The sequence below is a fragment of the Hippoglossus stenolepis genome, chromosome 5 (assembly GCF_022539355.2).
Source record: "Hippoglossus stenolepis isolate QCI-W04-F060 chromosome 5, HSTE1.2, whole genome shotgun sequence".
Classification (NCBI taxonomy): Eukaryota; Metazoa; Chordata; class Actinopteri; order Pleuronectiformes; family Pleuronectidae; genus Hippoglossus; species Hippoglossus stenolepis.
This window is the reverse complement of record NC_061487.1, coordinates 7,313,588-7,337,214: the sequence shown is the minus strand read 5'-3', so window position 1 is coordinate 7,337,214 and position 23,627 is coordinate 7,313,588. Positions and strand designations below refer to the sequence as shown.

Genomic DNA, 23,627 nt, shown 5'->3' with positions numbered 1-23,627 from the left:
AAACTGTTACTTTTCTCTGCATCACATTAACAGTTTGATCACTGTAGTGAGCTAAGTCATTTTTTTACTTCAAAAAATATATTCTAGAATAATAAAATGCAATGGACACATTAATATTAAAGAACTGATTCCTAACCTTTTTTTGAATTATCACACACTAGGTGTATTTGGGACTGAATGCAGATTTCCCTTTTAATTTCCAAACATGATCAATTCACCCGTCAAGGCCTGAAGAGGTACAATCACACAGGAGTTCATAAAGAAAGCAAAGATTAGAGGCAGACACAATTTTAATTTGTGAAGCAATCTGTCCAACAGATAAAATGTTCATTAGTAACAATTTAGCAATGTAATGTATAACCACATATCAGTTTTTCAGTTTTACAGCCTTTTTTTTTACGGGTCGTTTTGCTTTTGATACTTAAAGTACATTTTACTGATCATTACCTAAGCTCGGATACCATGATTTTTACTTTTATTATCATAGATTATTTATATTTTTACTTACACAGGTGAAGGATCTGAATACCATCCCCAGTGTGTAGATTTGATTATAAATACCTATACTAGTTAAATATCACATGCTGAACTATTCCACTTCACTAATGACTAACATAATTAGTAACCACAACTTATAGTACTTATATTACTACTTTAGTACTATACATGCACTATACACTACAGACTTTGGTATAACAGCCATGTAGTTAAATCTGCACGCTCATGATTAAAATGCATATTTCTTTCTCTATAGCATTTAGTCAAGGGATGTGACGTGCTTTTTAGCAAAGGTTTCCCTGGCTCGTCTTAAATTAAAAACAAGAAACAAATTCCATATTCCAGCCACTTAGAGGAGGTGACTGTATTAAAATGTGTCGGCATCTCATAATTTATCTGCCTAAAAATTATTCAAATTGTTTCTGAGCCCCAGCCAGTCAGTCAGGAGTTGGACGCCTTCGCGAAACACAAATTAAAATTTGCTGTTAATCTCCAGACCCTGAAATGCCACTCCATTGCACTTTATCTCATTTATGCTTATGCAATAAGCGCAAGTGCTTTTGGCTGCGTTGTTGTTAGTCATGCACTAAATCTCAAGTTGTTTCACACCAAACTCTCGAGTCATTTCAACCATCTGCTGCTCCAGAATTTGCCTCTTTTATACTTTTCCTTGGACCCCCTCCACGATCCATTTGTGAATTAAATGTCTCTGGGTATAAAGTTGGCTATTTTGCTTCTGTTGCCATGTGGTGAGTGTGGTATCAGGTTGCAGCAGTAATATAAATCTTTTCCTAAGCATCAGTGAGGGAACACTAACAGTAGGTATGTCTCGGGACTTGGTGTCACCATGAAATAATTAATAAAGGGGAAAGGAGGGTTTATTGTGCCACTGCAATAATGGCGTTTGTTTGCACAGAAGAAAAAGATCATGATGTTGATTTTCAATTGACTGGCAATCTGTCTGCAGACGGGTAAACAGAGGCCCGGACGCCAGTGGCATCGGCGATGAATACGCAGGCGTGATACTGATTCAGCAGAAAGTGATGTATTTTGACGACCTCTTTGATGAGGATGGTTCAAGGTGAGAGCCGGTGTGTTTCCTGTAACGTCACAGGAACATCTGGCCAGCGGATACAGTACAGCATCCGTCATGGTGGTGTTCTTCTCCTGCTGCAGTCAGGCCAGGTAATATTAGGGTTTTATGATGCTGCCATTGAATCATGAGACAGCCTGCTATTCGCATGCAGAGACATACGCTCAAGAGGAAGTGTGTTTACTGATAGTGATAGCTAATTTGTTAGTATTTACACTAGTGCAGTGTCCGTTGTAAACCTGCCTGTTTGGAATGGGCTGTTTGCTTCGCCTGTGGTTATACTGGTTGCAGTTTTCTTTCTTAAACTGCAAAAGTGAAAAGTGAGCTATGATCAAGTGTGCAGTTTATATATAAGTTTGAATGATTTACTGAACTTGTATTAAGTTCATATGTTTCAGGTTGACCATTTCAGAGGTCTGTAAAGCAACCTACACAATCCTCAAACCCAAGGTCACAACTTTTCAAAATAAAACCTCTGTAGTTCTGCTTGGTTAACAGCACTGCAGCAATAAAATGAACATTAAGCTTTTACTTTAAAGAGAAATTGCTGATTCTGTCGACATTGTTGCCAGGAGGGAGATCAGCACCCATGCATGTCTGTGTCTGTCCCATGAATAATCAAATGATCAAAATGCACTGGTGGGACAGATTTGACCTCCGAGCCTCCAGTTGTCGGCCAATGCTGTATTTTACCCGAGGATGGAGAAGAAGACATGTTTAACTCGGTCCACAGACTGACTGTTGAGTCACACCCTCACTGACTGCAGGGCACTGTTTGCCTGTCTAGGTTCTGTTAATATTGAACATTTCATGTGTCCCAATTGCACCAAATTCAACAGTGCACTTCCTCAGGTCTTTAACGAAACACACGCCAAGTGTGAATCAGATAAGATGAACAGTTGATGAGTTTTGCGTTCCACAGGCAGGCAGCAGGATGTTTGTGGAATTAGAAGGTAAGACGGAGCTCTGCTGTGATACAAACATATTGTGCAAATAGCATCAGATCTAATGGAGTTAATGTTTGATTTTTCAAACTCACACAGTCTTTAGATTAACATTATACAATCACACTTAGATTAATCTTCGCATATACCACTACTTTAGTAGCTGTATGTTGAACTCTCTGTGAGCAAAAGTGGTAAATCCCATATGATGTAGATGATTTATTTGATCCCAAGATTGCAAATCCGCCAGATTTCCAATTTGAGGGCACAAGGCGGTTTCAGTATTCTAACTACTCTGCAATAATGGCCCAGCTTTACAATGAGTCTCCTTGGTCTCCTGGCATCTTCATTAATATTCAGGCTGGGCTGCGAGCCCACAGGTCGAAATGAACTATGCATGGATCTTCTCTCGAGATGCTCACACCAGAACATTCTGGGCGTAAGTGTGTATCTAGTGGATCTGTATAGATGAGTTGATATATCATGCGATTTTAAATGTGCAATCATTTACCTCCACGTTGTAAATTTTCCCAAGGCTGGTTATTCCTCTTAGCTCATTTCCCCACCGCATCCCCATTGATTGATGGAATGGATGGCTGTCACAGTCTGTCACGGAGAAATACAGCCTGTACTGTATGGGGTATCTTAATCTACTGTATTTTCCTCAGGAGGAGCTTTAAAGTTAAAATCATCCAATTTCTTTTTACTGCCTTCATTTTGATGGAAAAGCTGACACTGTCCCTGTGTCAGTGCTTTTATTTTGCCCAGTCCAGTCATTCAGCTGTTGATCTAACCCTAACAGGGGCACTGTGTCCATAAACTGTTTACCTTATTAAAGCTGCCATTCTAGTTCTCTGCGATTTTATCGGACTAACCCCTCACGGAGTAAAACGACTCGGTCATCAAAGAGTCGCTGGCGCTTTTATGAGCACTGAGCGGATGCCGTGCCCTTAGAAATATGCTTAGAAGGTAAAATAGTTTGACATCTTAATCCTGTCAGTGAACTTTTCTTAATGCTATAAATATGTCTCGACAGACAGCCAGCCAGCCAAGATTGCAATTACAGTAAGTGAGGGCATTGTTATGAGACAGACATGCATTTGGAAAATGACTGAAAAATGTGGAGACCAGCCGTCAGGTACTTGAATAAAATGCACTGTATATTCAATATGAGCATAATACAGTTGGGAAAGTTGTCATGTTGTTAAATCTGCAGAGGGTGACTCATTCAAATGCAGCAAACTCTTTGAATGTCGCATTTGGATATTTTATTGACCGGTGGAATTTCAGTAGTTGATAGGTATTGGTTAAAGGCAATATATGACGTATTTGTCTCAATAAAAAAATATGTGGGAATTAGTATAAACTTGTATTTACAATGTACTGGATGCCAGCTGTGTGTATCTCATGGAATTTCAAGGTGAGTTTGTTGTGGCTGATTAAAACTCATTAGATATAAATGGACGTTTATAACAGATGAAGGGTATGAGATACTGTGACATATTGTTTTCTATATGATTGCTTTTTGTTTTCTGTTGGATTAAATGGAAAATAATAGCTTGAGCTAATCTTGTACAGTGTCACATGAACCAAGAAATGTCTGTGCCAACGTGTTCACTTAACAATTAGCAAAGATAAACTTTTCTTTGCTGCGAGAGGCATTAGATTCTATATAACATCTGTTTTTTCATAACATCTCGGACCGAATGATTCATGAAATCACTTAGGCATCATTTTCAGGAATACACAGCTTCTTAATGATATTCTAATTATACAGTGAAGATTAATTTGCTTGTGTGCAGCAAATTATTTGATGGATTATCTAGAAATTGGTATGGAGTGGTGTAAATGGGGAATCGAGACGGAGCTCCGATTTTTCATTGTGCCCTCAAATGACCAAAACATAAATTAATATATTTAAGCACCACTGGATCCTCTGCAGGGTAAAACCTCGGAGAGGCACAACTCCTATTTAAACAAAGAAACACCACAATTCCATTTTTTGTAGACTGCTCCTCACAAATGAATAATTCATTAATGGTTCATCAGTTGATTACGGGCGACGCTCCCTGGACACCTCCCTTATCTGCCCCATTTAAACTGCTGCCTTTCAATTACAGATGGAGCTTCACCGCATCTTTCAACGTTACGACACTGACTTTGCTATAGGTTTCCATAATTATGTTTATTGTGGTATACTTTTAAATTAAGTCATTCAAATTTGAGAGAGAGGAGGAGTCATGAACCATTAAAACAAGGGCGCCATGAAAACTCGGGGAGCAAATAATTACTGTTGCATGTCAGGTTTTCTATTCCCTCATCGGAGGTTAACTATGGTATGTGTGTGTGTGTGTGTGTGTGTGTTCACCATACACTGTTTACAGTCCGAGTCGAGCACAAACAGTGACGTGTTTTTTTCTAGATGGCATTTGGCTCATCTCTATTAACAGCTATCTGCATATGAATGCAGAAATATTGAAAAAGCGGATGAATTGCAGTCAATGTTCTCCGCCTCTCTTGCTCTCCACACGGACTGTTTACCTGCAGGCAACTGAAGCCTGCTCAAACGAAACAGAAACTAGAAACAGAAACCAGAAGGCTTCCAGCCCCAAAATCTTCTCCCTCGCCTACAGATTCTGTTTACTCACATTCAGAATCTGTTTATAGAGACTACAGTTTTACTGATATATATTTAAGACCATGAGAATGTTACTGTCGCAGACAGGTGACCAGTGAGGGATTCTTGATTTTACCTCTTTTAGGTTGAGGGCGATGTCACTATTTCTTGTTTGTTTTGTGTTCCTGGTTTAAAAGGGACCACTGGGACCAGTCCATCATACGGACTGACAAGTAACTCATTCCTTAGACACTTTAAGTGAGTATCACTCTGCACCATCAGCACAACATCAACCCCAGCGGGGACCTCCAGTTCTGGTGACTGACAGCAGATCATGCAGCACTTTGCTGCACCGCATGTATGTGCCATACATAAGCTCAGAAAAGGAATTGACTATGAGCATGAGTAGTCAAGACTGCAGCTTGAACTTATGTGATAAGTGGAAGGAGGCAAACAGGTAGTTGTCTTTAGCTGATGTACAACAAAACAACACAACACTCAATTTCACTGCATCCATGTGGTGATGCACAAACATGACTTGCGCAGAGTTCTTTCTTGACAGAAAATAAACAGACTTGATTGTGACTTAGGTTTTAAATTCGAGATAAACTACTAATCAACAAGTGTAGGTCTTACTCTTGGTCCTGCTGTACTTTAACATCATAAATGAGCCAAAAGGGTCAAAGCACTTCACTTTGTTCAAACTGTAACAAACACTTTATGTGTGAAAAATACCTTCACGGATACAAGTACCTCAATTACATTTGTGAAAATGTCGTTTTCTCCTAATTAGAGATACGTGCTACGCTCATGTGACCTTGAGAAATTTGATTTCTAAAACAGAAATGCAAACCCCCGTGGAATCATTTAACCCTGGATCACCTTTAGAGTTGTGCACTCTCACCTCTGACCGTGCATTAGAATTTCAAATATACAGGCATATAAAAAAAAGGCATCGTAATTAAGGTCAGCGGAGAAGAACAGATTCAACAACACAGGTGCTGGTAGTTTGACTGCAAGTCTGTGAAAATAGCAGAGCTGACCCAGATGCCTCGAAGCTTTGTCCCTTTCATTATGTTTGCTTTACCACAAATACCTCAACATGAAATAAGAAAAATGCATTTATCTCGTCAACCATTGCCAGCACTGGGACACGAGGCTACATGATGGACTTAGCAGCGTTAGCAAGATGCCAAAAAAGGTCTGAATGAGAGTGAGTTTAGCCTTGAATAATGTTAGTGTGGCCTGCCGGTACTAACTTATGTATATATGTGTGTATATATATATCAGCTGCACATATCAACGGGACACTATAGAGCGTGTGCTGCTTTTAGCTGATGTCAGCCGGTCACACTGTTCCTTTGAAAGAGTCAATGAAATGCAAAACTCAGAGACCACCACATGAGAGGGAACAAACATGAATATTTAAAACTCTTAAAGTCACAATGACATGACATTCAACACATTAGCATATGTGGCGCTTTAAACTTTGCTGCTGTTGTTGACATGGAGACCAATCACAGCAGAGGCTTTTCCTCGGGATCATAAGAAGTGTAAGAATGTAGATCATTTTATGGCTTATTAGAAAAAGTGATTTATGATAATCTAACCAGTTTATTTAGGTTTAAAGAGTTATGGGTTCAAATGCTTTCATTATTACTTGCCAAAGTCAGAAATGGTGAAAAATAAATTCCGGTATATTGGGTCTTTAACACTTTCTCTATTATATTTGATGGGAAATGCTTGGGATTTGCTATGAAGTACATTTTTGAAAGATCATCTTGTTTTTGTCATCAATCTTCCTCAGCTCAACATTGTGCTTGTCGCTGTCACAGCCTCACTTGCTCTATAATGATCCTTAGTTTTTAGTTGGTTACACTAGTACACTTACGATGCTGTGTAAATGAGACCACTCATCTTTTCCTCACATAGATGCATTTTAACATGTCGTGTGGTGCTTGACCCTCGTGCAGGAAAATGTGCTGCATCCTTTCCAGCTTCAGCTTTAGCTTGCAAACAATGCAGACAGAAAGAGTTAGATCAGTGACAGATTTCTGTTGTGGTTGTTGCTCTGCTCTCCAGCACATTAGATTTGAAAAGCAGAACAAACTGCTGGAAGGTGCACATGCTGACTCACAACTTTAATTCCAGGACGTTTGCATTCATATTGGACCGAGAGCGTAGGCTATGCTCAACCTGTTCTGCCTGTTTTTACTGTTTTTTAGCGATAATTCTGATGCTCAGCAGGGGAAACACCTGCCAAGAACATCTTGCTGTCTCCTGTCTCCATGTGTTTGCATGGTTCTGAATGGGAGGATCATGTATAATAGGAGTGGAACCAAAATTCAGATGGTTGTTGTGTTTCATTTCAAGTCCAAAGTTCAAGTTCAATATTCTTCAATTAATCAATTTGCCGTGCATTTAAATTGTTTGACATTCAAACATGAGTTTTAATGTTGTATTTCAATGCATCATGTAATTAAACAGTACTAAGACTTTCGAAACTGTCTGAGGAAAAATACGAGGCCAAAATACAGGATGTCAAGGTTGAGTGTGTTCCTTTATTAACCTGCGATGTCTGAGAGGTGCTTCACTTGGCACTTTAGCCCTCAGCTTCTTCCCCCTACTCTTGCAGTGAAATTATATTTAAATCACATCACACTACAGGCATCTTCTTAGGATAATATGATTGGAATGAAAATAATGCTCAACCAGAGAAGTGTGTTCAGCTTCCTGAAACCATCAGCGCAGAGGGTCTTCGATTTTCTTTGCTTTTATTTCAGCACTGCCGTGACCTCCAGGACACAAATAAAGCTGGGGATTTGATGTTTATTTATTCATTTATATATTTATTTTACTTTTTGAGGAGAGGGAGGAGGAGGGAGTACAAAGAGAATGTAATATTGATTGGTTTGAGAAAACACTCAGTTTCCCTCTAGTAACTGTGGAACAGAGGAAAGGCAGTTGGCTTCAAATTGAAAACATTTGTCGTTCTCATTTGGTTTAATGCCGTGGACATAAATGTGCAATATTTAATGTTGTATTGTTTAGTAAAGATAAATGACTGTCCACAATTCAAAAGAAAGATAAATTTACAAGATAAAACATATTCATTAGTGAGCTTGTTCTGATTCCAGTCTTCATGCTATGCCAAGCTAAAGCTATGGATTCCAGCTTTATATTCAATGAATAAAACAGTATTAGGCTTGTCACTGTCTAAAAGGAAGCAAAAACACATGTATTATTCCTAAATATTCCCATTAAAGTAGAAATAATTGTAAAATGTAATCCACGTTAATTTTTTACTTTAATTTCAGCTCGTTTTGAAATGGTTTCTAGTTGTTAAATTGTTGTGGTTCTAAAGACGGATGATTTTACTATGTGTACTCACTAAGTGCTGACTGATCATGTTTATGGAGATTGTGAATATAGATTTGAGTTGGAACAAGGGGAAAACTGATTACATTTTCTATTGTACACACAGGCGTTTCATATTTATGATCTTGCCTGTAGATTAATCCAGCTACTGCTGATTTTATTTTTTATTTTAATGGGTTAGAGAAAGTTTATCATTTACCTATTTCATCCCCCAAACACACCAGCATACAAAGTCTGGATAAAGGTCTAGACCAAGTTCATGTCTTTGTTACATTGAACAAAAAAGTTCGATCGACTTAGTTTCGGTTTCACATTGTAATTTAGGTCGCAGACTAAGGAATTTTGACAGATGTATGTCCTCTTGTTTATCACCTACCTGGACTGTATCTACTTATACATGGTATTCAGCATGTGTTAGATGACCTATTGTCAATTTGGCAAATTTATTTGCTAACTTTTTTTGATTAAATGCATAGAAAAAAAGTATTCTCTGTTTGTAATTCCGTTGCCACTGTAATATCATATAACTACCATCAAATGGAACATCCCGGTACTTCAAACTTTATATCAACTGAAGCTGAGACTACAAGCACTCCTGCGAGCGCTTCCACTTCTCTTACTGTTTAATACCTTCTCAACTTCCTGCTATTGGTACATAAATCCAAACTATCCCCCAAAAAATGCTTTCACATTTTTGTTTGACTAAATATAACTTGTCAGTCCAGAGTCCGGACCATGGTCCAAGGAAACTTTCATCCCTGGTATTTTGGTTTGGACTAAACTGAAAAGTCTTCAGGTTCGGACCAAACAAGGTGTGAAAGCCTGTTTAATAAGTACGACCACTTCCTCCCTGAGCTGTGGGTGACTGTTCTCCACTCCTTTATAGTGCAGGTAGGGTACAGCGTCTTACTTACAGACTCTATGAAGTAACTGTGTGTTTAAACTCTCAACCTTTTAGTTAAATCTTCCCAATTCCTTCTTCTGCTCTGATTTTTTAGGCTTGTAATATATTTGAATAAAATATTCATATTCAAAGTGTTATTTTTAAATGTATCTATTTCAAATCCCTTGTTTGAGGGATTTTTAGTTACGGATTACAGAGGCCAGATTAAGGGAATCTATTGGAATAATACAAAACACACTGACACTGAAAGTTTATCCTCAAATGAAGATAAGAGAAACTGCAACAGGGCTGACCACTGAATTTATGAACAACACGATGAGTGTACCAATATTTTGGAACCTACTTATAGCTGTCATCGTAACTTTTTTTTATTTGTTTGTTTGTATCTGTCTGCTGAAATTAGTCGGAGGTTTTAAAATGTGGGATATTGAACCAGTTGAGCCTCTGAAGTTACGTGTTGTTTGTTAACTCAGCAAAGAGACAGTGAATACTTCTCTGTCCCGTCCATTCATTTGTTTACAGCTTGATAGATGGGGTTAATGTTTGCGACAGGGTGGTTGTAAGATGCTGTAAAGAAGTTAGAAACGTGTTACCCACAGTGGATGCCACTGTAAGGTACACTCCCCGGGATCCCTGTTAGTCACCGAGGCCAGGATATGTTCTGCCGTGTGCCTGGGGGGGGGGGCGTGTGCCACGCGGGTGATGCTTTCGCCTGTCAGGTGGCCTGTGGTGAGACCTAATCCTGTTGAAAATAGAAATGTTTTCTGCCTTGGGATGAGGTGGGGGGGGTGAAAGAGTGATGCGACCGGCCCCAAGGAGTCAGTCATCCATGTGCACAAGGAGAGATAGCCTAATCTTGTCACAGACACGGGGGAAGAAAGTCCCAAGCTATCAGTAGCAAAGACTTATGCTCAAGGAGATGATTTGTAAAATCATGCTAGCACATGATAGAAACTGAGAAAAGTTTGTTTTGTTTTATTCTCTTCTGAAGGGCTTTGCTGCTGTTGATCCGTAATTCACTTATGCATTCATTTATTTTATTAACTATATCATACACTTACCCTTGAAATTACTTTTCTGCTGAGTTCGCTGCTTGGATTTCTACCTCCATCGTCTCTCATGCTCTGGTTTTCCACTTCGTTTGGTTCCCTGTTCTCCATTTGAAATGTTTAAATGTTTAAATGTTGTGCAGATGGTGTTTTTCAGTGACTCATCTTCCCTCTCCCCAGTACCCTGCTTTCTGTATGGGGGCTTCTCAGTTTCCATTTAGACTGGATGTGTGTGTTTCTGTTTGTTTAGCCGCGAATACCTCAAGGTTGTTGAAGGAGAAGTGGCTTTCAGGTTATTCTGTGATTACCGTTATCCCCTCGGACTGGCATTTTATAAATGTGTCAGTCGCGTGTCCTTGTTGCCTTTGTCAGCTATGCTTCATAAGAGCAACATGTGTAGCTACTTGCTGCACGGCACGCTGCGGTGGAGGCAGGGGCGGTGGCTGGCGGTGGCAGTAAGAGTGATATTCTCTGAGGTCCTGTCAGTGTGACGGAGTGGCAGGAATAATTTTTGCAAGCCCAGGCTGACGGCTTTCAAGAGGGGGAACAATGGGCCAATTCCCTTATCAGGCTCGGCTTCGCTCTTAAAATACCCAGCAGCAGTTTTAATGGGGAGCCGACTTCCAGGTTCCACTCAAACAGCTCCTTCTGCATTATCAGAGGGGAAGCCGAGCATAATATGTTTGCTGTTTCAGCAAGTAATGCCATCAATGCCTGAACACGGCTGTGAGAGTTCTTTAGTCAGAAGAACAGTATCTTGCTTCAAATCACATAGTGAGCAATCATTCATGCTGCTGTGGAGAATCGTGGGTAAAGAGAAAAAAAGGTAAGACTTTTACTGATGAGGTGTTCACACCATTGTTTGCATAAATAACACAGAATCGTTTTTTATGAGGGTTTCGGTTTAAAGCATTTTGAGATCCAACTGCAAACAACAAATTACAGACTTTGTTTCCCAGCATTCGTTTGCTTTCTGTTCCAGCAGCAGGACAAGTATTAGCCAGGCAGCAAACCAGGCAAGCCACTGAAAAGGTTTTAATAAAGTTACAGTTTTCTATAAAAACACATCTACAGTGTGAACTGTGCAAAGGAGATTGATAATGATTCCTATTTTATTTCAAGCTACAAAACAGTATCACACATTAAAGGTAGGAGCATCCCTTGCATAGAGCAAATCAATTTTTTTGTTATTGTTGCTTTACATGACTCTTATTCAGGTTTATAACTTTGATTTGGGTCATTACATAAAAAGGTTTACGTAATCTAATATTCAGACAACACTTTCCTCATACTGTCCATTGCTGCAGCTCCTCTGTCTCTTGGTTTTAGTTCCTGACTCTATAAAACATAAGACAGTCTGCTCTGATCGTCATGATGATGCAGAAGTACCAGCCAGAGTACTGAAATAACTTCTCGCTTGTTTTCTGAATGTGTAATATCCCAAGGAATCAGATTCAGGTCAGATTAGGAGTCTCACTTTGTCAAAGCTTCTAACTAACTACTAACAAGTTCGACCTCAGAGATGTTATCTGTTCCTATGTTTATGTCGAAATGTTCACCATTTATTCATCGTTGGACTTAACTCTGTATTTAAAATCGTTCAATTTATTAGACAAAAAAAAAAGGAAGCTGGTAAATATCTTAAACACCATTTACCCTGAAACCACTCAGTAAACATCTGTCCTTATCCTTATGTTCCCCTGCTTCTCTATATTTCTTAGATACAGTATATTTTTACTTGCTACATTTTACTTCATGATCCTATTATTCCTGTTTCTTCTTTTTCTTCTTCCATGCATTTCTGGAAATATACACAAATATATATATATATATATATATTTCTGTTCTGTATGTCACCAATCAAACATACATCTACTGCTTTACATGTGCTTTCATCATTATATTTTATTGCTCTCTTAAAAAAAAAGAGTACAACAAGGCCTTTCAGGAGCAGTGTTTTGCTTTATGCATGTATTTAGGTAATATATTTCATCAGCAGTGACTGAATTAATTACCTCTTCTTGTTGCTGCTTATACAAAAGGTGCCAGTGTTCACAGCTACTTCATATTCCATAATGGTGATTTGTAATAAGCAGTTTCACATAGAGGAATTTAAAGTAAAATTATGATTAAATGCCTTTGCTTTACTAAAACAACATTAACTCTGGTTCATTGTAAGTCCACATCAGGGATCCAGTTAGTAATAAAATACTGAAGTTACCTGCTACCACATCTGATTTTCTTTTAAAACTATAAACTATAAACTATAGCTGCCATGTGTCAAATGTGTAGAATATTTCCGTCCTATGTTTTTGTGGTGGAAATTTTGCTTATATGCATAGAGCAATAGTAAAGTTTAAAATGTGTGTCTTTGCTGCTGCTCCCTAATCGCTACTACTGTAACATTTAAGCGCCAACACAGATGCTAGTTAATATTCTGAAACCAAATATCCTGAATCGAAACGAATTGTTTTGCCAGTAATCAGGCGGCTGAAATGTAGAACATCTTGCCGAGGAAGGACAAGGTGTGTTCTGTTGCTGCCAACATCTCTGCAGACAAATTACGGCGGCACAGCTGCTCCAACATTTTGCTCTGGATCCAAGGTCTTAGTTTTCCCAGCCAGGGGAATCAAAGAGAAGTTACATCCTTTCTGATTTAAATGCATCAGCCATTTCTATCTGCATGTATCTGAATGTGGAAGATCAGATGTGTCCCGGGCCGTTCCCTTTTGCACTGTGTGCTGATGAACATGGTTTAGATATTACAGCTTCTAAATGTGTGGATCCGAGTCTCTTTGATCACGCTTCTATTCGCCTAACCTGCCACTAGGTGCTCCCCGTAGCTGCCGGTGTAAAATGCTGCCATTCAAAATTGGTTATCGGAAACGTGAAAAAGTAAAAAAAATTCACAGGCAGCTTTTTTTGTTATTTATTTTCTGTGACGAAGGAACAAATTACTGAGGCATCCGCAACCTCTGAAACACTAAAGATCTCTCTGGCGTTTCCAAAGTCTGATCGTCTCTCACCCACGGGGAGGGAAATGGAGCGTGTGGTTATTACTGTGAGTAGAGATGTGAAACCCAAAAGCAAAGATGAAGCAGTGGTTTGCACCTTTGCTGAGAGCTTTTTCAATGGAAAATTTGTTCCCATATATTCGCATCGCATTTTGTATTTTCAATTCCCATACCCCCATTGTAAATAACAGGCCTTAATGATACCAAACTAGTCATTTTGGTATGGTGTGTGTTTGTTTCATGTATCTTAATCTATGAATGCGTTATGTTTATGCAAACTCCATGAATGTGATTCATCTTGAGAAATGAGGATGTCCTTGCAGATGACTGTGCGAATGGGACAGTGGTGCGTTATAGTGAGGAGGCAAAAGAGAATTATAGCCCTGACTCTGCTCGTCTCTGTAGTTTGTCAATATGGTTTACGGTCACAGCAAGCAGCTGTCGTGAACCTAGTGTACACGTCCCTCCCTGCACCAACACAACACAACAGACAGACACACTTCATGAGTGTCTATGTGCTGAATGTATTTCAGCACTGGACAGCTAAAAAGCCAAATATTTCCCCCATGAGCCGGTGGACATCAAAGCAGGAGTGAACTACTAAAAGTGATTATTGTACTTAAATTGACTATAACAACTCCAAATGAATGCCATTTTTGGTCCATTCCCACTGGATGTGTAAATGGGCAACTGTTCGCCAAGAAAAATCCCTATATCATCGTAGAAACGTTTTGCATTAAAAGGTGATTTGTAGGTTTACAAATCAACTTCACGCAGAGATCTACAGCATGTGACAGGCGGGAACAGCAGGGAGGCTCTGAGCATTCATCATGCAGACTGTGATGGGATCGTGCTGTGGCTGGGATCCTCAATCAAAAGATACCCCCCTCTTAATGTCACTGTATCTTACTAAACTAAGGTAAAACAGTGTATTCAATTTTCATGTGTAGCACCAAATCACAACATGCATCATCTCAAGGCACTTTATGTAGGGTCCTGGCAATATTATAGAAAAAACTCAAGAGTTGCCACAACAAAGACTTGGCGACTGTGGAGAGAAAAAAACTTGGAAGAACCAGACTCAACGTGGGCGGCCATCTGCCTTGACCGCAGTAGAGGTTTCTGAATATTAGATGACCCAATGAAAGATGTTTACCCGTAAATTGTGTCCTGCTTTGTTAAAAATAATGAAATTACTATTAACTAAGTAGTGTAATAAGAAATTGTGGCAGTCGACCTTGCCACGGGGCTCTCCCACACACAGCCAGAGACACACGGGTTGCTTTTAAGCATCTTTATTTATTAACATAAATTCAAACTTAAACTTAAACTTCTGAGCTTTCCAGCTCCGTAGCTCGCTCCGTGTCTCCATGTCGGCGAGTGTCCAGGAGTCTTTCGAGTGTCTGGGTCTTTTCGCGAGTCTCTGCGTGATCCCCCGAGGCAGCGCAGAAGCTGCCTTTTAAGCGTGAGGACGTGATTGATCCTCTGTGCTTCAGGTGAGGGTGCTCTCCCAGCCCCCTCCACCTCCACAGAAATATTAAAATATTTGGGTGTAACTATTGTATATGATGAGACAGTAAACCATTATTGTACAAGTTGATTACCGAAGTATCTGATTCCTTCATTTGGGAGTAAGTTTCCTCTGTCTCTTGGTTCTTGCAGGGGGCTGATCAATTGAAGAGGGAATGCTGCGGGGGTATGTGGATTAGGGGGAGACGCCGCCCACCCACACCTCCAGCCTCCTGACTTCAGCGCAGAAAGCAGCTCCAGCAGCTCTTTGGAATCAGCAGGCTCACAATTACTGCCTGTGAGTATTATTGCACCACTCGAATTATGAGACGTTCCCGCTGATCAGCACGCAGTGTACAGAATTTGACTCTGAGTGGGCACATTTCACATCATCTCCTGCTTCGGTGCACTGAAATGCAGCGGAAATCTGTAGGTGCTGTCTGACACTTCGTCAAGGCAGCCGACAATTAGCTCAGTTAAGATAATTATGCAGAAAACAACATGACACCATCTCATATGTGAGGGTGCTATAAACAAAGGCTTGACAAAGCAGACTCATCTCACAGCAGTCTGGACACACACTTCAAACACTGACGTGTGTCTGATCTCCATATCTCATGGTGTCAATCAACGTCACCGCACCACGTCAGACAAAGCTTCCCTCGGAAAATGCAGGAACTTTAGTTTCCTCAGGTTGGGTTGGGCTCATTCAAATCAACAACTGTTTTGCCCTAGAAATACATACAGTACCTGTGTATATATAAGCATTGCTATGTCTTCCAAATATGGTGTGGTGGGAAATGCAACTTCTGCCAGGCTTATGTTCAAATGCAAGGTTTTTCAGGCGTAGGCAGTTTTGTGTTCACTAAGTGCAGGACTGTTATTTGTTTATGTCGCACACAGTGATGCACTTTACTTACGTACATTTCTGCACTTGAGTGTCATGACACGTAGTCCCAGCATTGGTGGCACCACAGGATCACAGGATGCCAACATTAGCTGCAATGTGCCAAAAAAGACAAGGAAAAAGAAACATTCAGGCAAGTGAAGATGTATGAAAACAACTTTAAATATTACCTGCAGTACCAATACTCAGCTTTCCAATGTTGTACGCAGCAGGAAGTACACTTGACATGTATTTTATACCTCCAGGACATACAGTTTGGTGGTGGAGTGTAAACCGCCTTTGTTTTCTTCCAAGAAAACTTTCTAGGGCCAGTTTATTTGATAATCCTTTAATTTAATATTAGTCGTAATAATATGAAGAAATTGTTAAGTAACACTAACGTAAAATCGGCCAAATCAGTATCATGTCAAGTTGTAGCAGTAGCATCACTGGGTGATTACATAGTGAGATAGAAGCAGTACAGAGAGGTTATGGCTAAAACCATCAGCAAAATGTATTAATGGTACAATAGTATATATCTTATCGGGCGGCATGCATGCACACGAACGTCACTCTCACATGCGACCAAGTCTGAGTTACAGGAACAAAGACAAAAGAGTGAAAGACAAGTTGCTGTGTGAGAGAGAACGGCATTGCGTGCCAATTTTGGGTACATCCACAACTGCAGCAGAAACCAGGAGGTCTGACTCTCTCCCTGGACGGTAACTTTATGGACGATAGCTGAACAGTAGCTCAAGCGGCGGCATTAGCCTTAGCAGAGGTACGCGCAGAGGTCAGCCCTTCTAATTGCAGATGTATTCAGTAAGAAAATATCAGACATCGTTGGTCAATATATTTATCTGATATGTTCAACTTTAGCCCTTTTGATACTTGCCAAGGAAGTACAGCAATGTATGGGTTGATTTTGTTTGACCAGACAGTGATGCTCTCCCACTCTAATAGGTGTTAACAGAGAGATAATATACATATAAGTCAATATACCTGAGTGAGCCCTTTCCTCCAAACTTGACCTTTCCTGTGACTGAAAAAAAACTAAGTGAATTATGTGCTAAACATGAAATAAATTCATTTATTTTAACCGTGGGTGTTGTAGTGTCACAAATCGTCATCCCTTTTCGCCTTTTAAGTTGCCTCGCTTAATCAGCAGCAGCAAATGTTATTTATGGCTGGTCAAAACTAAATCATCTCCAGCATTGCAATCCCCACGGTGTCAGAGGTAATGCAGTCTGATAAGCAGTGGACCACGAGCACTTTGTGACAGCACACAGATGAATTATTAATCAGCACTCAAGTGATTTTTACACCCACTTGTATACAGAGTGTCTGCGCTGGCTGTGACTACGGGAGATTGGAATTTTATCATGTGATCAAAGGTTTTTTTTACGCCAGGGATAAAAATATCTGTTGGAGACACGACCCATCAGAGCCCATTTGTGCACAAACGGTATGATTTCCATTATTTAGTCCGATAATACAGAGATGATATGTGATTTCTTGATTGCGCTCCATAAAAAAAAAATAATAGGTTTAAACTGCTGAACTCTATAATGTGCACATAACCCTGAAAGAGCAGCTGTGTCATCACTGTACTGTAAAGTGCTTTGAGTGGTCATCAAGACTAGAGAAGCTCTATATAAAAACAGACCATTTACCGTTTTACCATTGTCATCAATCAATGCTCCGTTTGGTGCATAAAAGGAAAAAGAGAAAAAAGAAAGACCTGAGATATAGTTTCTTCAGATATAATCAGGATATTCTCTGATAATCAACACTTAGCTGTGTCCCCTGGTAGCTTCTTAGGCCCGACTCTCTCTTTTGATATTCTACTCACCATTAAGCCCCGGCGAACCATTTCATAGGTATTCACTTCAACTCATTACTTTACTTTTACCAGGCTATTGTTTTATGACACCTCTTTATTTCATGAAACTCGCTGCTGATGGCCGGGAATTAGAAGAAACTTTTTTTTCTTCCCGTGACGTTATTATCTTAGGTTTCACTCTGTAAAAATATGAGAAAGATGAAAAAGTTCAAGAGACGAAATTGAGATTGTTTAGGTTAGTGTAGCGTCGTAACACGTCCAGCGAGCTGCGGCTGTCTCCCCATGGACGACCACACATCTCTGCCTTTCAAGGCAGGAGCGTCACAGGAAGTGAAATCGCTGCAGCTCGTCCGTATCAATTGCTCCAAAACGGCCAATTTCCTGTCTCGGATGTGTGTTTTCACATTTTTATCATCCACGCCGTAGTTATCTAGTTGCACTTAGGGCCATCAGTCATCGACGCGCCGTTGAGAGGAAGCCGATGTGCAGTAAAACTGACGGACGGCCTTCCGCATGACTGAAGATGTATGAGACATACGGGCGAGTTAGTGGGGCTTTTTCATTGTATTTTCAGCGCTGTCGTGAGGTGCCAGCAGGGAAAACAGCCGTGCTTACCGGGCCTCGGCTTGAATAGGGCATTTTTGATGTGGTGTCCCAGTCATAGCTGGAAATAAATATATGTACACACCCACATATCTTCCCTGAGTAATTTAATAATATTTCAACTGTTGACTCAGGTAAATCTGACAGAATGTAGTCCACACATGAATCGCTCTATTTTCCTGTATACACATACAGACATCTTTAGTTTGTATATATCATGATTGTATTTACACATAGCCTGGATATCAGATGTCAGTGCTGTCATCCAGAGTGTTGTGTTTTCTTCAGCCCCAAATGTAGAATACAATCAAATAGAACGAACAGATAGAATGATTTGACCTATAAGGGTGTAAAACTAAATATGCATTAATTCCAGTGTTTGTCCTGTCATCTACAATTTTATATTTTATGTGCATAGCATTTGGCATCCCCAAATGTAGAATACAATCAACCAATAGAATGAATACATTTAATAATTTGACTAAAAATGGAGTTCAAAGTGATTTTTAAACAAAACACGCGTGCAGCCACTTCACCTCACACATTGTGATAAGTTCTGTTATCACTGTTTGAGGGTTCCTCGTTCCGTATCTCACCAAACTGTTCTGTGCTGTGTCAGTGACACTTCAGAAGCCTTGCTCTCCTCTTTACAATAAGGATTCAGTGTCACTGAAATAACTAGAAACACCTTGTACCCTCACAGATTCACACTTCTCCAACTCACAGAACACTTCATTTGCAGATTACCATAATCCTCTTAATTTTTAACATGGACACATTCACTCAAACAAGGCATGCAGTTTGTATAACAATGATTATAATGAATCAACCAGCAAAATGACAAAAAAACAAATAAATAATATACATACATACAATAGTATATCAATGTATGGCTGCTTAGCTCAGCACGCGTTACTCGTTTCTTCTACACCCATGTGAAACATGTCGAGAGCCGCTGCACTGTGCCTTAAGAGTGCAGATCACATATTCTCCTGCACAGGACGACTGTCGTTGTACAGCATCAGAAAATTATTCATCATTTGCATAAGAGCAATGACGGGACACCTCTCAGTGAGCTCTAATGAGAAATGTTCTTGTTCAGTGGCTTGCACTCCACCTCGCATACATAACCCCCTTGACTTGACCTTTTGAGTTGCGAACGTCCTCTCCCACGCAAACCTGCATCCATGTCGTCGGGACGGGACGGGAATGTAAAGTGAGACGTCCTGAGATGCATTGAAACGCTGCTCGGTTTAACGGCTGTGCTTTTTATTTTCTTCTGTTTACAGATGAGACAATATTCCTGACTTCACAACAGGAAATCTGGGTGGGAATTTCTTAAAGGAAAGCTCATGTCCACACCGTGTTGGGGAAAATTCGCCTCAGCCCCTCCTTGCTTTTCATCGCGGTGGTTGAATTTCAAACATGTTGCCCTGTCAATCTCCAGATATATCCGTCGACATCATTAGATGCCCCGACTGTATTTGCCTGATCTGGAATTCATGAATCTCTCCTCAAAGGAAGAGCTGAGTGAAGCAGCCTGTTTATTTTCGGTACCTGCCACATAATTGGTTTCTCCTGCTTTAGGGCAGCGCATGATTCTCTGTCCAATTAGAGACGATTTCCCTGGAGTTGGATCCTTTATTTTTCTCAATACAAGTTGTCAAAAGTAGATAATCATATTCTGGCGTTGTCAAAGGACATCTTTACACCATCAGTCCTAAAATCAAATCAAATACGATAAAATCTTAATTGGTGTTTTTTGGAGAAAACATGCAAACTCGGCGTGGGCTCTCGGAACAAAATACTCGACAAGACATGTTTGCCTGGACAAACATTTGAAGAACGCTCTCAAGATCTTCTTACACACTGGATTTCGACACACTGTGATATGGAAACAAACAGACAGAGGTAGATGTGTTCTTGTGTTTTGATCTGATCTAAAATAGTTTTCTCTGTGCCACAAATGTGCATTTCTTAAATCTGAACAATAAAGAAAAAAAAACACCTCAAGAACATAAATACACACGTTGAAATACATGAATCTGCCTTGTAATCCAACGTCTTGTTTTGCTGTTGGTGGTGTATTTCTGTTCTTTGGCATCATGTCAAGGAACTGCATTTCCCTTGTAGCTACAGTCGACTTTAGTAACACTTACTCATAGACCACAACATAATACGGCCAGGAAACACAAACTTTCATGTTGCGCTCTCACTGAGCTCTTGCTTTTTTTTTTTACTCTCTTAACTTGCTCGCACACTCTGTTCCCGGGTTTATTAGAGTCACCTGGCTTAAAAAAAACGAACGCAGTCCCACGCAATAAATCTTCAGTGAATCCTACCTTCACAACGGTCAAGACAATACTTTACCCTCTGCGCTCATTTATATAAATGGGGTGATAAAAATATTAGAAACACCAGCATAGCACAGTTCGACTCGACAGCCCCACGAACTGCAGCTTCATAAATCACCCTGAAGTTGCATCGCCGCTGCTCCAAAACAGCACAGAGAGAAACGGGAAAAACATCATAAGCTCCGCAGAAGTTCAGAGGAAGTGTGTGAAGGTTAGCAGCAGCAAACGCACATCTGGAGTTTTAAAAGACTGAACAGGGAAAAAAGACAAATAAACACGTTCTTTTGACATTTGAACGCACCAGAGGTATTTACTCACATTTCATACAGATGCTATTTTCTTCATTCAAGACGTGACTATCTGTAGCGGCATTAACATAGCATCTCTCTGGCTTCCCACCCATCCAGCAGAATCAATACAATGCCTGAGGACACCCGCACATCCTCGTCCTTATATAGCAGAATATTTTTGTGCAGTGGATTTTCGTCTCCTACGAAGTTTCGCAGAAAGTGTGGCGAGTATGTGTTCATTTTAGAAATTAATCTTGAGATAATATTTAATAAGTCTTTAGCTGCAGGTTACTACTTTGTGTTTTACAAAGACTTTGCAGCTGAGAACTGCAATGGAGATAAATGTGATGTTATGACTTTCAAATGAAAATGTCGTTACATCTATTTTATTGCTTGAAGCCGAAGGTTATGGCTATTCTCAGTGGTCATTGGAGCTGTCTAGTTGCAAAGTCTAGTTCGTGTCTGTTATTAAATGACCATGAGGATGTTCACTATTAGGAAGACCGCACCTATACTGAGTGTCGTCTCTCTTTGCTCCCAGAACAGCATCAGGTATTTGAGTCCGAAACATGGTGGATTCTGGTCCATGTTGACATGGGTATGGCAGTAAACTGCTGGGAGAGGATGTTCAATTCTGGTCTTGAAATGGTAGACAGCAATACTCAGAGAGGCTGTGGCATTCAACGAGGGGCCCAGAGTGTATTAGTTAAAGCAGGGGCGGGGAACCGTACACGACCCGCCAGATTGTTTGGTCCGGCCCTCGAGGCATTTCATAGATTTAAATAAACTTACGCACGTGACCAAAGATCAGAGCGTGACTAACATATTCCACACCGGTGTGCATCTGCACCTCTAACATTGAACTGGTCTCTTCCTCACCCCCTCTCCTCTGGGAGTGAGGCCGAGTTTACACTCACACACAGCCCCACCCCCACTCACTCACAACAGGGGCTGCATTCGAACAGTCCATTTTGCTTCGGAATCTACGGAGCCCCATCTGCTGACATTTGGGAATCTGAGGATAAACTTACTTACAGGGGAAAATAGACGTATAAAACTTTGATTGATTATCCCCCCCACGCAGTAGGCTACATCTAAATATCTCCCTGTTTCCAGATTCGCAAGGCGCATCCTGTCACCAACATAAAAAAACGGCAGAGTAAGAACTGGACATTTAATTGCGCTTTGTATAATGCACTCGCGTACGAGAATATGGCCCTATGTTCTAATTAATTATTAATTGCAGACGTTTCCATCTCAGTACGTATTAAACTAAAGCCCGTTATAGAGGCTATGTCATGTGATTAGGTGAAAGGTTTCATCTCTCATCCTTAGTATCTCGTGGCCGTGACTTTTCCCAAATGTCACCAGAGGACAGGTGAGAACCTTCCTAACTGAGTGAAATGACCCAGAAGTATTTCAGGGGCCGCCATAATAAGAGCTGTTGAAATTCTCTTAAGGGTGAGACAAGGAGCTTCAATGCCTCACTTATCTCCTTTAGCATAGGAAACGTCGCCCATCCTTTATGAAAGGAAAAGGAGGAAATGCTGTCCCACAATTCTTTGCAGCAGCAACATGTGAAGCCAAACAACGTTGTAATTGCACCTGGACACACCCACGTAAATATAAAAAACAGAACAGTTTTATTCCTGTGACACGATCCAGAACTAAAATCCTCACATGATCGTCTGAATTCTGTCCAGTCAGGAGTCACAATAAACAACAAACAGAATGAACTTACAGTTCACAACATCATCATCACAACTAAATACAAATATAAAATATATCTCAATCTCCTGACTGTGGAATGGACACAATATTTGTTTTTTCTCCACGTATATTCCTCACATTATTATATTCCTGTTTGTTTTATTTTCAATTAAATCTGTTTTGTTGTTTATTTCAGTGAATAAGTGATGATTACATGTTTCCTCTGTATAAACTGAAAACATCTTTTCTCAGGACACAGGTCATTCTGTTTTAAACAGGAAACATCAACTGACAACTGTCAGTGCACGGCCTACAGCACAGAGTACCGTACATTTTGTACGTATCTTCTTTTAAAATCAAGTTTTATTTAAAAAAGTGTAAAGTGTAAATAGAGTCGGATTGTCTCCGCACTGTGGTTCTCCTTTCCTAACTCCTTACAGCTTCTACTTCTCATCTTTCCCTGACCCCAGGAGGTATTCCATCTGGGTCAAGGAATAGTGGTTAGGAAAGGAGATTATTTTGACTTTCCGAACACAGCCTGGGAGAAACAAAGTGAAGCAGAGATGATAGAGGAAAACTCATTCACGCGAATGAGAGGTTAGGTTGTGTCCTCCCTCCACACTGCGATCACTTTAAACTTTGACTATAAACACCAACACAAGTTATTAGGACCTGAACAGTGCGGAAGTTTACTTTGTGTTTGTTTGAGTTCACAAGACATGTAAACACACACACACACACACACACACACACACACACACAAAAACAAACACACAATCCTACGTGAGATGCTGGAAGACTAACCTAATACAATTCAAACCTAAAAGTTCATGTAAAACCGAACCATTACATAATGTTTACTGAGCTGGTAACATATATTCTAACGAATATTTTCCGGGACTATTACGGTGACAAATGGCGCTGTGAAAATTTGT

At 40.1% G+C, this 23,627-nt stretch overlaps 1 protein-coding gene across 1 annotated transcript in view; it reads left to right on the top strand.

Annotated features, from left to right (window-relative positions):
* The window catches only part of lingo1a (leucine rich repeat and Ig domain containing 1a), a 137,741-nt gene that overhangs the window by 50,486 nt on the left and 63,628 nt on the right, over window positions 1-23,627 (top strand). Inside the window, exon 2 of the mRNA XM_035156983.2 lies at window positions 15,160-15,304. The gene's annotated coding sequence lies outside the window, so the exon portion shown is untranslated. The remainder of the gene's footprint in view (window positions 1-15,159; window positions 15,305-23,627) is intronic.